The sequence below is a fragment of the Diospyros lotus genome, chromosome 6 (assembly GCF_014633365.1).
Source record: "Diospyros lotus cultivar Yz01 chromosome 6, ASM1463336v1, whole genome shotgun sequence".
NCBI classification, from domain to species: domain Eukaryota; kingdom Viridiplantae; phylum Streptophyta; class Magnoliopsida; order Ericales; family Ebenaceae; genus Diospyros; species Diospyros lotus.
In genome coordinates this window covers 35,712,410-35,727,868 of record NC_068343.1, presented here as the reverse complement: position 1 = coordinate 35,727,868, position 15,459 = coordinate 35,712,410, and the positions used below count along the sequence as shown (strand labels likewise).

The 15,459-nt window shown below is 36.8% G+C and overlaps 1 long non-coding RNA gene across 1 annotated transcript; it reads right to left on the bottom strand.

Annotated features, from left to right (window-relative positions):
• Positions 1–9,332: 9,332 nt before the first annotated feature.
• On the bottom strand, positions 9,333–11,023 carry LOC127804908 (uncharacterized). The gene is made up of 3 exons (XR_008023769.1): positions 10,145–11,023; positions 9,873–9,957; positions 9,333–9,562 (listed from the first exon to the last, which is right to left on the bottom strand). It is a non-coding gene; the product is annotated as an uncharacterized LOC127804908 (long non-coding RNA).
• Between the last annotated feature and the right edge of the window lie 4,436 nt (positions 11,024–15,459).

Sequence of the window (15,459 nt, the reverse complement as noted above, 5' to 3'; positions counted from 1 at the left end):
GGTGTGGGTCCTCTTTGTCTCTTTACAAACAAAACGTGCTGCCCCAGAAAGAACCAAGCAAACGAAATAGATAGATATGAACTACGAAGATTCCAGAGAGAGCGAGAAAGAGAAAGAGGAGCATCCGCCGCCATGTAGGTACGCCTGAGGACGGCGGTCTAACGAGGGCGGGACACGTGTGTTCGGGTAGTCTGCAACTGCTGTCACTGCGTGCGTCACCTCCTTACGGCCAGCAGTTACCTTTGACCATCTTCCAGTCCACCTTTTCTAACTGGCTTGCCATTGGATCGCCCTGAGCTGACATAATTGACCTAAAGTCTGGAAGTGTGTGTGTGACGAAGAAGATGACGATTTATGCAATTAGGGAGATGACGTGTCGAGTGACTTAAGATGTGCGTTTACATCCATATTTCATTTTTTTTTTTTTTTGGTTTGCTCACTTTAATTTTTTATGGTTTCATTCTTTCTCTTTAATTTAGATTTTAAGTAAATATAATTTTTGTACTTTAATTTTTTTTATAACAAGTCAAATATTTTGTTATTTTAATTACATATTTATATTTATATTTTTTAATTAATTTAACTTTTATATTATTATGTATAAAAAAATAAAGTGATATGATAAAATATAATTTACACTTTTTTACAAAGATAAAAAAATAATAAAATATATGTTATACTTAATTTATATCAAAATATTAAAATTAAATTAAATAAAAAATACACATTAAAAAATATAAATAAAATAATAAAAAATAAAATATATGAAATTAACTTAATTTAAAAATATAAATTTTTAAATATAATTAAAATAATAAAAAATATGAGACTGGCATATGAGAGCCAGTGTCATTTGGACCAAGGTTGATCCCTCACTGATCAAACAACATACCCACGTTGAATTGTCAGATCAGTGGGACCAGAGACAAGAGAAGACCTGTCAAAGGTTCAGCAGCCCCTATGTGAGTCCATAAACACCATATAATAGGAAGCAAATAGCTTCATGGGATTGAAGTTGAAAGGCTCTACAAGATGAACATCCATCCAAAGCTTAGTACCTAACATAGTAAGCAGTGTTTGGCCATGCAATTTTTGTTTCTTTATATATATATATTTTTTTTAGAGGTTTACTTCATCACATTTTAATATATAAAGTGCCTACATTCTATGTTTAATAGGATACATGATTCATTCATGTGAGTGATATATATTGTTTGAAGCCTCAAAGTGTTGATATATAAGTAACATAGAGTTAGGAGCATGTATGAATCATATAATATATGTCTATAAATGTGCTTTTAATATCTAATTATGTATGTAGTTGAAATTTAATATTAAGATTTAGCTGGTTGTGTCAAATATGAAAATTTTAGAAATTTTAAGTAAAAAATTTTAAAAGTTTAGGGAAGCATTGACCCTTTTGCCCATTCTACTAGTCATCTCTTGTGTATGAATCAAAAGATATTATATTTACAAATATAATACTTAAGAATTTTAAGATACTCAAGTGTAATTTATCTTGGGACGTAAGTGAAACTTTATAAAAATTTTGAGGTTAAAGTGTATTCCTCGGAATTAGAAGTAACTAAATCAATTGTAGGGAATGTTCTGGAAGTTGGATATCTAAAAATAATAATATTAGATTGACGAGCGTTTCGAGACAAGATTTATAGAGTTGAAAGAAATCAGAACGGAGACAGTTTTCGGTATAGTTAAAATACAGCTCAAAAAAATCGAAAGGTCAAGAAGGGCATCTGGGAATTCCACGGAGCCTTGAAGAGGGTCTAATTTTGTGAATAAAATAACCATAAAGTGGTTTGGAGATAAAATAAAAGAATTTGCGATCAAAACATAATCTTACATATATTCGGGGTTAAATGTAATTTCTTAATCTTGCCCTAAGAGGTTGAAAAGATATTTTTTCTAAATCTTCAAGGGTGAAAGGAAGAGTTTGGAACTCATAGGTCTTAATAAAATTGTTAGAAAACTCGGGGGCTTCAAGAAAATAGCCAAAATGCCATTTAGAAGAACTTTGGGGTGGTAATGTAATTTCCAAAATTGTTGTGTGAACACAGCAACAAATGGTCGACCTGCCACCGCATGTGGAGCCAAAATTTGGTGATGGGATGACCGGATCTTGCCAAGGTATGGCCAGCATGGGCCTAGGAAGCTTGGGGGCGAAGCAATGGCCGGTGATTAGCCGAGAAATGGCTGGATTTTGCCTATAAATAGGTCGAGGGTTTCAAATGGTTTGGACATCAATTTGTTCGTGTTTTGAAGTATTTTTGAGAGATTGGATAATAGGCTTTTGTTCCTTGGTGTGTGTGAAAGTTAAGCAAGATTACTATGGGGCAAGCAGCGTAGTTCAAAATTTTTGAACCTTACCCCGATCCCAGCGATTGGATCAACGTCGAAATCAAATCATTCACATACAAATAAATAAATCTAACATTTAGATTGTCGAGTCGTTCGCGGATTCGAGCCGTCCAAGCGTTTGACCTCTAACTCGTGATACGCGGCATGCGTCCGTTGGCAAGGAGAGCGGAATAGGAGTGCTAGCTCCTTCTCCTTTGAGCGGCTTGTGTATGGACGGAAAAAGAACGCCCTCATTTTGTATTGATGCCAAAAGAAACAGGGAAGAGTGAGCAGCAATACGTTTTTCAACTCTTGAAAAACGACACCAAAAACCACTTAATTTTGGGCAACACATAAAGGGATATTTATAAGGAAATATCCTAGGGTTTCTAAAATCCTAATGGATTGGTCTATCCCATTAATTCTAATTTAATTAGAATCTTAAGTGGGCTTATTCTAGTCCAACTAGAAATATAATTAAATGGCTCAATCCTTTTATAAGTTAAATAAAATATTATGGCTCAAATATAATTCAAGCCCAAATATATTTTATTTAATATTTGGCCCAAATCTAATTTGGTCCAAATATAATATTTATTTTAATATTTAGCCCAAATCTAATTTAGTCCAAATACAATATTTAATTTAATATTTGGCCCAAATCTAATTTAATCCAAATATATTTTATTTCCTATTTGCCACTCCAACAAATAGAAAATTATTAAATTAGAAACTCCTTCCTAATTTAATCAATTACCATTTTAGGAAACTCTTTCCATTATGACGACCCCTTGCCATATTGACGTCATTACGTCTATTTGTTCTTTTTCCGTGAGAACTTACAACGACACAACTTCTTGACGAAGTGTCCCACTTAACCATACATCCACTCTCCTGGTTTAAGCCAGGGACTGTGCCTATTGCGTATGACTCATTAGGTTTCCGAATATGTTGGCAATGTGTCGGTACAAACACATAAGACAAGATTGGCCCCTAGCAAGGCATTATGCCTACCCAATTATTCAGAAGGATTCATAATCCGCAAATAACATTTCACAAGCATGGTTACTGTGTAATTCGATCCTCTTGTCAATGTATCTTATGTGATCTCAAGTATGGCGATGTGTTTCTTGATAACAATCACATGAGTTTTCTTCGGTTTTCCGGATATCTTCACTTAATTAGAAAGTAAATCAATAACCCCTTATTGATCTCTTTCACCATGGCCATGGATTTAAAGTGAATATCCACCGAAGGCGCCTTAAATACATAATCCTCTATCAAGGGATAGACAAGTCTCATCTTGGCTATGCACCCATCTCCATAAGCCTCACGATATACCCAACGATCGCCTTTGTCTAGGCCCATTGAAACGATGTCAAAGCATACCGGTCTTCTTATGAGATGACCGTGACAACCTCAGGTCCAAGGATTAGTTACGCCCATCTCGTATGAGAATACCATCAACATATAACCAAAATGGATTCTCATGGCGAGTCATGTCCAGTAACACGTTCTCTAACATTGGTCACCTATGTACTTGTCTAGGCATCCCCATGCCTATGGGTGTGAGACCCCATTGCTATCATATAGCAAAAACATAGCACATACAAGTCTTACCGCAATTGTCAATGTCCATTCTTGACATTGCTACGATTTGGGACATTTAATGATGTCTAGAAACTGTGATGCATTATCTCACATCTTTATAGATTATTCACAGTATACATCATATGGACTTCTATCTAGTTTCATTCGGTTATTACAATAATAACAAGAAACTAATAGAATGACTTCTTGTGAATTTGAACAACTCCTTATTCAAATAATAAACATGATTACAATTGTCAGTGTACAACATGCCCAATCTGATTGGGTTTAGAGCACCTACACTAACAGTGTGAGTATCATTTCTGGAGAATTTTGGTGAGCTTTCATGACGGTTTAAGAGTGTTTCGAATGGTGACCGAAAAATGCAAGCTTCGTCAAAGTTGGACCTATAATCAACTAATTGGAAGCCTTCTGATGGTGTTTCCGGGTAAAAGAGGTTGCCCTCGTGATCGACTTGAAGAGTACTTCAAGGGGGTGGGGTCAAATCGATCATCGGAGGTCATTGCAATCATCGATGACGAAGGGCTCACCTAAGAAAATGTGCGTAAGGTACAAGCGCAGTTCAATACTCGCAAGGCGTGTGAGTGGAGAGTAAGAGCGCATGAGGTATCAATTTTTTCTGAAATTTATTTTGTTATTTTTAGAAAATTATTTTATGTATTATGGTGTTGGAAAATTTAAGAAAATGTTTGGAAAGGTATTTATTTTGAAATTATCGAGAGAAAAATAGGATGAAAATAGAGAAAATTGTGAAAAAATAAGTATTGATATTTCTTTGAATAAATATGATGGTTAGGGTACATTGAAGCTTGGAATTTAGTATTAGTATAATTATTGAGGCCTGGCGTGAAAATCGAGATTTAGTACGAGAATCGAGGTATTCTGAGATATGTTCAAGGTGAGAGTTCCTAACTGAAACTTGGTTTTATTGTAAGTGTTTTGCCTAAAACTTGGTTTATTGTGAGAGTTTCTACTTTAAATTTTGTTTACCGTGAGTTGTTTCTCAAAACTTGATTTAGTTTCATGCAAATGATTTTGGCATGTGAGTGTTCCTACCTAAAACTTAATTTATTTGTAGGTGATTCGACCCTATATTTGATTTTGTTTCATACAAATGGTTTGACATGTGATATGTTTGATTTCATGTGGATGGTTCATTCAAAATGTCTATTTGCATTGAAATGTCGTTTTATGTAGTGCATCATTACATGTTATGTGTTGTCGCATTAGCATAAGTGTTTTCCATGTGGGAGGTGGGATGTCAACCTGAGATGTAGCCCTTGAGTGATAGCACTAGGGATGCGTGCTAAGAAGTAATGCCCACTTGTGGCGAAGGTTGAGAGTGGACACCACCTCAACGGGTCCACAACTGGCAAGGCTGAAAGTGGACACCACTCCGAATCTAACTCAAGTAGCGGGGCTGAGAGTAGACACCATCCCAGGTTCCTTTGAGCCATAGTATTATTTTCAAGGTGGACGTTTATTCTGGAGATAGTGCTAATGTGATCATCTTGTGGCCAGGGTTGTGTTAAAATTCGGAATGCTTTTGAGTGGAAACGTAATGCCTGACATGAAAGTGGGGTGATACCTAGGTTCATGCATTAATGTTGCCCCCCTTAAGCAGAATTGTGTGATACCAATATGTCGATGTGGTTATGTTGCCTTTAGAGAAATTGTTCTTTTCCCGTGGTTTGGGTTAAGCGTTGTATAGGATTTTCTTGGGTTGGGGCATGTCGGGATATGTCAGTTATTCATGCTCTTGCATATATTCATGAAAATGTTTTAAATTCTCACTTAGATGATTTAACATCGAATTTGGACTATATCCATGGAATATTCAAACGTTTTAGGTGAAAAGAGCGGCGCCAAGAGAAAAGAGGTCATCGAGATGTAGTCATTGATTGTATAGGTGATTCTTAGCACATCTTTGACTATGTCTGAGGTGTTTAGATATTGTTGAAAGATAAGTCTCTATGTATTTTGTTTAGAATATGTCCTGTCAAATAATGGTACGATTTCTATATTAAGAATAAAGGAATTACGGTTATGTATCATTTGAGGTTTCGATTTTGCTTCCGCATGTATGGTGATATTACTTGTCTTAGCTTATTGATTATTAAGTTTGATATACTGAGAAGATAGAATGAGATTGTTGAGAATGATTTATGTTGAGTGTATGTTGAAAAAAAAAAATATTCTCGAAATCTCGAGTTAACGTATGCTTGGAAAAAGCAGGGTGTTACAACAAAGACCTTAGATTTTGGTCCCAAGAAACAAATCGAGATGAATTGGAAATTCATTAAACATGAAACGTTTCCCACGTTTCTAACTCTTAATGTGATGGTAGCTAGTTTCTCAGTTTAATATTATTATTGCTTAGATACAACAATAAAATTATAACTACGAGTGAGTATTTATCTTAAGCCTTGAGTCTTAGGGAGACCTGCGAAAAAGAAAGTGGTTCAAAGTGTAGGGTGCTTCTTTTGTGAGCTCCCCGATACTTAAGTTTGTCCCCATCTGAGAAAGAATGCATAAATAGTATAAGAGTAGTCAGACTAGGGTTTTGAGTGTTGAAAGGATGAGGCCCAATGCTGAAATTGCTAACGATTGGTGGATCTATACAAAGGGTTCACTAATTTTAAAACATTTTCAAAAAAAAAAAAATGCACAACAAAAGAAAAATAAACTCCTGCAAGGCTCGGTATCAAACATCCACATGTATAGAAAAGGAAAACAACCATCCATAGGGCGTTAGAGATTTATTTCTCAATTGATGAAGGTTGTTGTCGGTTGTCCAACGTGACTCAAACATAAGCTCCCAACTTCCTCCAAGCTGTTCGAATCTATTCCTAAACCTGCAAATGTCGTGTAACTAACCTACTTCCTTAAATGTGAAAAACCTAGTATGTCCACACTTGGGCTACCTTAAAACCCTTCACCAAACCTGTGTTAGTGACGGAATACATGTTTGGTTATATGAGTAAAATTAAAAATATATACGCGCATCAGATATACATAATAAAAGCATTAAACACACACCATACACAATTTAGATATCTAAGCTACACATTATTTCATCACATGAAATATAATAAATAAATACCTAAAGTTTGATGTTAGATTGGGGTACAGAAACAGTTTTTGTATCAAGACCAATCCCACCTCACATTGTGGTGGGCCTAGGCTGTCCACACCTAGCGTACAATCTAGTATCGTTCCGATCACCTATTCTTATGCTAGACTGAGTATCTCGTCAGCACCCATGTTTCAATTCCCCATGTGGCGTTCACATCCCATTAATTTAACGAAAGTAGAACAGAAAAGGACATACAAAGCAGGGGAATAATAAAAGCTGCAAACAATAAAAGGCTTATATAATTCTGTATAATTGAACATCCCAATTGCTCTATCGATTCAACCTACCATCCTTACCAATTTGCTAATGCGTGGATAACACTACCATTGGCTAGGGTGATGTGGGAGTCGACCTACGACCATAAGGAGTCGACAACAGTCGACTTCTCAAAGTAAGTAGTTTCTACTTAATGCAGAAGATTTTGCTGCCCGATTCACTAACTCTTAGCAAATCGGGTACCCGAGACATATTGGGTGATTAGTGTCGATATTAAACACAACACTATATGGTGTGTGACTTTTTAAATTCACTGTCTGTTAGCAATCAGATAGCGCCAAAACCCATTTTGGCACTGACCAACGCCTTGATCCATCATAGGAATCTCTCCATATCCTAGTGATGATCTAAAAAGTGCTAGATGTTGTATCATATTTTTTGGTATATGAAAAAAAGTGTTTGTTGTGAAATTTATCTTTGAAGAAAATCATATTTCGAAATAGGTTGTCATATTTCGAAACAATGCATAAAGAGATTTTAGGTGCGAAACCTTGTATGTTTGAAAGAATCCAAATGCCTGTATGATGTTTCAAAACCAAGTGTCCATGTTTCGAAACATTATTCTTATAGGTTTCATTGTTTGCAAAATCTATATATCATGTTTCGAAACATATACTGATTTTAAGAAGCATGTTTCGAAACCTACCCTATCATGTTTCGAAACCTAAGTCTCTGCCTGCAGAACATTCAATCGTTTATAAGTTGCTTAATGTTTTTCAAAGAAGTTTTTTTTAAGCATGCTTCGAAACCTCTCATCTATGTTTCGAAACTTCTGACTATATGTCAGTAGAATCTTTTCAAAACAATGCAGCATGGGAGCTGAACATTTACTTAAATAAAAAGGCTTTAAATTCATTTTAAAATGTTTTCTCCATGCCCTGCAAATTGATTTATTAAATGGTTGAGTGGAGACCTATTTTATATTCAAATGTCCATAAGATTCCTTAAGAATCTTGTCTCCCACTTGTCTATGTCTCTAAGTGCTTTGTCCAGCTAGAAGCTGTGATGTTTCGAAACCTGAGGGTCATGTTTCGAAACCTTGGTCTAGTTCTTTGATGTTTCGAAATACAGTATGTATGTTTCGAAACCTACTTTCCTGAACTTGTCTCTAACAGCTATTTTAAGTCAGAACTTTGCTTTCCAACACATATATAGCAGATCCTCAAGATGCAAAGATAGACACCACACTCAAGACAAGAAAAAGTCGAGCACTTATCTATCTATACTCAACAGAGACACAAGTTGTACTCACAAGCACATGTGAACGAAAACAGTTTAGAAGGGTTTCTACGAAGATCCTTTGTATCCATCTTCAAAGTGTGCTGTGTGAAGTGAAAAATGAGAAGCAAGCTACAAGCATTCTTTCATCTATACTCTCCAATCTTCAACCAAAGAGGTTTGTACAGCTGAGTTTTGGTAAGTCATTTTCATTACGCAAATCCATTGGGCTGTAAGAGATAAATTTTACTTATCTCATTTAAAGTTGTAAAGGTTTGAGTTGAGCCTAAAACTCACAAGTTGTAAGGTTAGAGTTTATCCCGAAAAAGCTCATTGTGGTGAAGGTTTGAGTTAAGCCATAAAAACTCACAGTGTAAGGTTTTAGGGTGAATCGTGTGTAACGACCCGCTCCCACTTACGAGCGCCACTAGTAAATAATCGACTAGATTACTCACCCGACAAACCACAACTGAAGGGTTGGACTATATTTCAACAGGAAACGCCCTAGGTGGGAACTAGGCTTCATCCTTCCCTTCGCTCCACTCAGGAATCGGTCCCAACTAAAACAAGAAAACTCAGTGGACCGGGACCCGAAACCTGAGTGAGTTTCACCTCTCTTCAGCTCGCCCCATAGCAAGCCAGAGGTGACCCAGGCACAAAGCTAGCACAACAAACACTTCGCTGAGTATTGGGGATTGATGAGAACATACCTCGCTTATTATTACTCGGTCCGAAACTCGGCCTCTCCAACTAAGCCATAGACAACGAATAATCTCACAATCATTTATCACACTATAATGATTACAACAATTAAACACATCTAGTGCTCAATATCGTTTACATTCAATCACATAAATACAAGAATGAAAATACAGGAGAGTACACATCCACACATCTTGGGCAACGATGCTAGTCGCCACTATAGTCTCCCGACACCATCCTTGCTTGCATTCGGACTTGCAACATCTACACATAAGGTAAAACCTCATGAGTCATAAAGACTCAGTAAGGGTGCAATGCATGTAAATATGAGTATAATCATGTTTATGTATGCCAAATACATGCAAATGAGGCTAGGCTCACACATCCTCACAACCCACTAAGGTATGAGGCATCAACCTATCAGCCCCCACCACACTAGTCCTCCATATGGCCATAGGTCCACTAGGTCTCGCATCATGCAAGTGTTAACCACTACATGCAACTGCAACATAAAAACATTATCAAACGTATTTACCGACTTGCAAAGCCACCTCCACATGGGGCCGTCCCTTACCTGGCTCGAAGCTTCATCTCTGTCTCGGCACGAATTCCAGCTTGAATTTCAAGTTCTGCTAGGATCACCGTCCCTCCGGTCGAACCTAGATGCAACCACACACAAAATCCCAACTCCATTAACCTCCGGCATTAAACCAATGCCCTCAACTACGCCGCACATCACCAAAATCATCCATTAACTAATTTCAAATAACCCCAACACAGGGTTAAATCCAACTAATATTACATAATTCATTATCTCACATAATGAAAATAATTAAATTAATTTACCTCATTCAATTGGAAGGAAAAATCGACCAATCGCCCACGCCGACGCTGCTTCCCGAGCTGTCATCTCATGCCCGAAATCCTATTCTCGAGCTTCCGACACACTCCTCAAGCCTCAAAATAATTTCTAGAATTTTTCTAGAATTTTCTAGAATTTATTTCTATTTTTTCCCATTTTCCAGATTTTCCTTTTATTTTCTTTTCTAATTTTCTTTTTTCTTTATTTTTCTTTTCCCTCCCCCTGTTCATCTTCTTCACGGCTTCTTCTCCTTCTTCGCATGACCAGCACCTGTGTGCGCCAACCGCTGGCCGCCGCCACCGCCGGGTCTCCGCTCGTACTGCCGCCGCTTGCCTCTGACCTCCGGTAGGCCGCCTTCGACCGTCGCGCGGCAGCCAGCCGGCTGCCATCATCGCGAGCAGCCACCGCCGCGAGCAGCCCCTGGCGCCCTGCTGTTGGTGCGGCGTCACCGGCCTTCGCCGCTTCTTCCTTCAGTCGATGCCGGTTGCTGCCTCAGCCGCTGCTTGAGCGACCACCACCGACCGCTTCTATCTCGGTCTCCATTGCTCATCCCGAGCTCCAGCACCGCGGCCATGGCCGCGGCTTCTTCAAGCCGCCATTGACGTCGCTTCAGTAGTGGCCGGCTACCAACTCAGGCGTCGTATCAACCTCTGCACGCTGCGACCGCCAGCGACCGCCTTCCTCTCTGTTAGAAGCACCCCCAATGCCACAACCGCTATGCCTGCCTCTGCTCGGCTCCAGCCAGCACGCGGCCACCGTCGCTGGGCGCTGCAATTGACCATATCGGTCAGCCCTCGGCCATCCATCTCTCGCAATCATCTCTTTCTCGCAATCTCTCGATCTCCTCTCTCTCTCGGCTCTCTCTTCCCTTTCTCTGCTTTCAAAATTTCAGAGAAAATGAGGGGGGGAAAAACTGTTGCAAGCTTGGACTGCAAGCTTGCACGAGCCTATATATATATACCAATATATAATTTACATATAACACCACTATTTTCATTAATTGCACTAGAGATCCTCTTAATTTCATTTAGAAATTTTAATAATGTCATTAGGGCCCTCCAAGCCAAATTTAATTATCCTTAAGCCACACCAAAACTTGATTTCTTCAAACATTAACAGCCGACCGTTACTCGGGAATACCAACTTCGTCCCTGCGCCTGCACGGGACCTTTATTCGACCCGAAAACACTTAAGGGTTGCCTTACATTGAAAATCGAACCACCCCTAGGGTTCCCTCAGCTTCCCGAAAGTCCCCTGTGACCATTTGGTATTGGCACCTACTCTGGCTTATACAGAATTTATTCCGAAAATTATTCCCGGTCGGACCGCTTCCAACGTCATTAATCTCATCTCGAGATGCTCATCAATCTCTTGCCCTCTTCCCTGGACATCCAAGTCCTGAGGCACTCCCAGTTGCCAATTCGATAATTTTATTAATTAATTATTCGAAATTTACTCTTGGGCTTCACGGGCCACCCGGGATCCTTTCAAAAATAATCAAAATTATTTATTTTCAATACTATGTAATACCAGGTATTACACCATGGTAAAACCCTTGGTGTGTTGATCACTAAGTAAAAGTGATTGTGGTTGAAAATCCTTCAAGTGGGTAAGCTTGAAGGTAGTAGAGTAGGTGGGTGCCGAACCACTATAAATCTCGTGTGCTCGTGTCTTGTTCGTCTTATTGATTTATTGGTGCTATCAGTGCACTCAAAAGAATCGTTTTTCAAAAGTAAAAGAAGTTTCAAAATAAGCTAACTAGATAACAAGGTTTCAAAACATACTACAGTTCGTTTCGAAACATACCTTCTAGTGAGTAAGATTTCGAAACATACTCACCTGTGTTTCGAAACATACTTAACAGAGAGGTCAGTTTCGAAACATACTTCTTCAGGTTTCGAAACCTGGTATCCTGCTTAGCTAAAATTCATCAAAGTTGTCTAAAATCACCCAAATCCCAATTCACCCCCCCTCTTGGGATATTTCTGCCATTACATAGAACTAACACTAGATAACACTTAACAATGGTCTAGAACAATATAGAATATAATGAAGTCTAACTTCAAGTGAGTCTATTACAGTTGACGATTATCATGTGTTATAATCTTTCCATCATCTAATGTCCTGACTGAGTGAGCCATAGAGTGATAAACTCACAAACTCTATAACTATGTGTCTTATCTTATCAGTGTGACTATATGACATCTCAAGAAACACATTTCTTGATAATCTATCTGCTTTGCCCAAGGACTATCTTGTTACATTAACAATAGACCACATAGGATGTTCACCTAATCGATAACAATGAGGGTGATGAATCATATTCCCAACACCTGACTTCATACACCAACAATATGAAACCACATAGATAAACCTCCCCGCCTCGTAATTGGATGGTTCGATGCATTAGCAGATCCCATATTCTAATATATAAAACAACCATGCCGGTTCAAATCTAAGGATCACCTATACTATCACAACTTAGACGATTTGACTATTATCCACAATGCCATGTGTTTAGTCATCAACTTCACATTCAATAGATTATTCTCCAACAATCACCCACGAGTTTACTAGAAACATCCCTGTGTCATATGGCACATGACACACCACCCTTTTACCAATATCTCATACATAACAAGGTAGTAAACAATGTGCTAGCCCATATTTGACTAATTAGAGTCGCTATCCAATTAATCTAAAAATTAGGAATAATTTAAGAAGTCTTGTCATTGATCGCTCTAAAATCTACCGCAAGTATACAGGTCACACAAGTAATATAGTAGTAAGTAAGAATATCGTTCTCATAAGGAAAGATTTCAAATATCAAATTTTTAAAATTTCTATATTATTTAGACAATAAAAAATTACAGGTTTAATAAAGAACAAGTAGAAAATTGATTAAAAAAATAAATAAAATTAATTTAGAAAGAAATTTGAACCAAATAAATCAATGAATTTTAATAACTAAGCACATGTATGAACCTTTTTATACAATGCAAATCATAGATTTTTATGCGAATAAATTGGTCGATTGAGTATGTGACGGCGAAATCTCCTCACGTATTCGTTTTCCTATCTCTAGATTATAATGAGTCTATTTTCATTTACTAACTTACTATATTTATATAAAAGTTTAATTAAATGAAAACGCATTACAATTTATAAAATTTCTAACTTATCGCTAAAAGCTGCACGAAGAAACCGAATTCTATTTCTAATCGGTTTTATTTTATGGTATATGGTACCTACGATACAATTTTCAACCTATCTTCTTTCAGTCTCAAGATTAAGCTTCAAATCATATAAATAATGATCAATTATTCACAAGTATTAAATCTAATACCACACAACTCAACATAACCTAATTTATTCAATCACATAAAATTATAAAAAATACACTATCATTGTTTCAGCCAACACATGGCCTTGGTTTAACAAATTTGTTCGTGATAAAATTAATTAAAATTCAAAATAACAATAGAAGCATAAGAGAAAAAATTGAACAAGAAAAAAGAACACGAATTCCCTAGTTGGATCTATTGTTGATGCCCAGCTGCCCGTGGCCACGGCTTTGCGCATGCATCCTTGGCTATGCACGGCTTGGTTGCTGCTGCATGCGTTGCTTCCGTCTTCAATTGCTCCTCCTGTGCGCCCCCCCAACTTCTACAATTCCTTAAGTCCCTTCAATCCAATTCCTTAACATGCAAGGCCGCCCTAACTCCATGTTCACGCCACTTCCTTTAATAACATATTATATAATATATAAGTAATGTAATATATAATATAATAAAATATAACATTTAATATTTAATATACTATTAATTATATTAATTTTAATTATATTATAATATTTATTTTTTATTTATTTTATAATATTAATTTATAGTATTAATTTTGAAATTAACTTTATAATATCTTTTTTAAATTATTATTTAATTTTAACCTAAACACCAAGTAGTATTTCTGTAAAATAATAAGAAGTATTAGAAATTAAATATATGTAAAGGAAACTGAAAACACTATATAATTCTAAATAAAACACATATAAAATACTAAAAACACTACTCAATTATGAGCAATAAATGTAAATAAATTTTCACATTAGTCATCGGAGAATTTTATCACATAGTCTCAACATCTTGAGAATAAAATTCTCAAATAAGAGATCACATATAAAGTCATACAACAAACTGGAGAGTTTATGAATGAAGATAAATTTGTCTTTTATTGATATATACAAAAATACAACAAATGTATTAATCATAAGCCCACTAAATGTCATCCAAATCTAGCATTATGGCACAAATGACTAACAATCTCTCACTAGCATTTGTAAGGGTCCATTCCTGAATATTTCCACTAGCATAGGATATTCGAAAGAAGATTATCACAGTAATGATATAGAACAAGCAACTCATTTCATTACTAGCAGCAAAAACTTAAGTAAGATTCAGTTACATTTCCAATACCTCATAAGTCTAAGCTCGAAGGCCATTCAAAATAAATAAAAGGCTTTAGTGTGAATTAACAAAATAAAACTCATTCCATTACAAGTCTCTCCAAAATGCTACTAAGGATCTTCAAGTTAGGATGCATCTCCGTACACCACTATCCCTGGGCCTTGGTCCCGCTGGACTTGACCCCAATAACAACCTTTCCTTTACCTAGAATGACAAAGAAGATCAAGTGAGCCACAAGGCTTAGCAAGTTCGAGAAACAATGAACAATGAATAGGATCTAAGAACATGGTGACACCAAAAAGAGTAATCAATGACTCAACAATCATATACAAGATTCATAGTTTACGAATTTATCAATTCAAATTTAAATATATCATGCCACCATGTACCACTGTGCAATTGTGCATAAACTTTCAATGTCAGTATCAAATCTCGCAGGCTCGCAAGCCATCAATCAACACATGCAAAAGTACATCATTTCAATATTAGTATCAAATCGTGCAGGCTCTCAAGCCATCAATCAACACATGCAAAAGTGCATCATTTCAATAGAATCTCACAAATAAATATGGAGCCAACCTATCGGGCTATGGCCACCTTGCCAGGTGCTCTAGGGTACCCTTTTTCCTCCGCGCAAAATAGTAAGTGCTCAAAATATATATATGACATGTACATGTATACATCATGTATGCATTTGCCAACCACATCCATTTAAATTCTTGTTTTCTCAATATTCATACTTTCAACACCATTTACCCATATCAGATATTGTACCATCATTAGATAAATTCAACAAATCTTACTTCATAGCACTTACCACATTTAGGATGCAAATT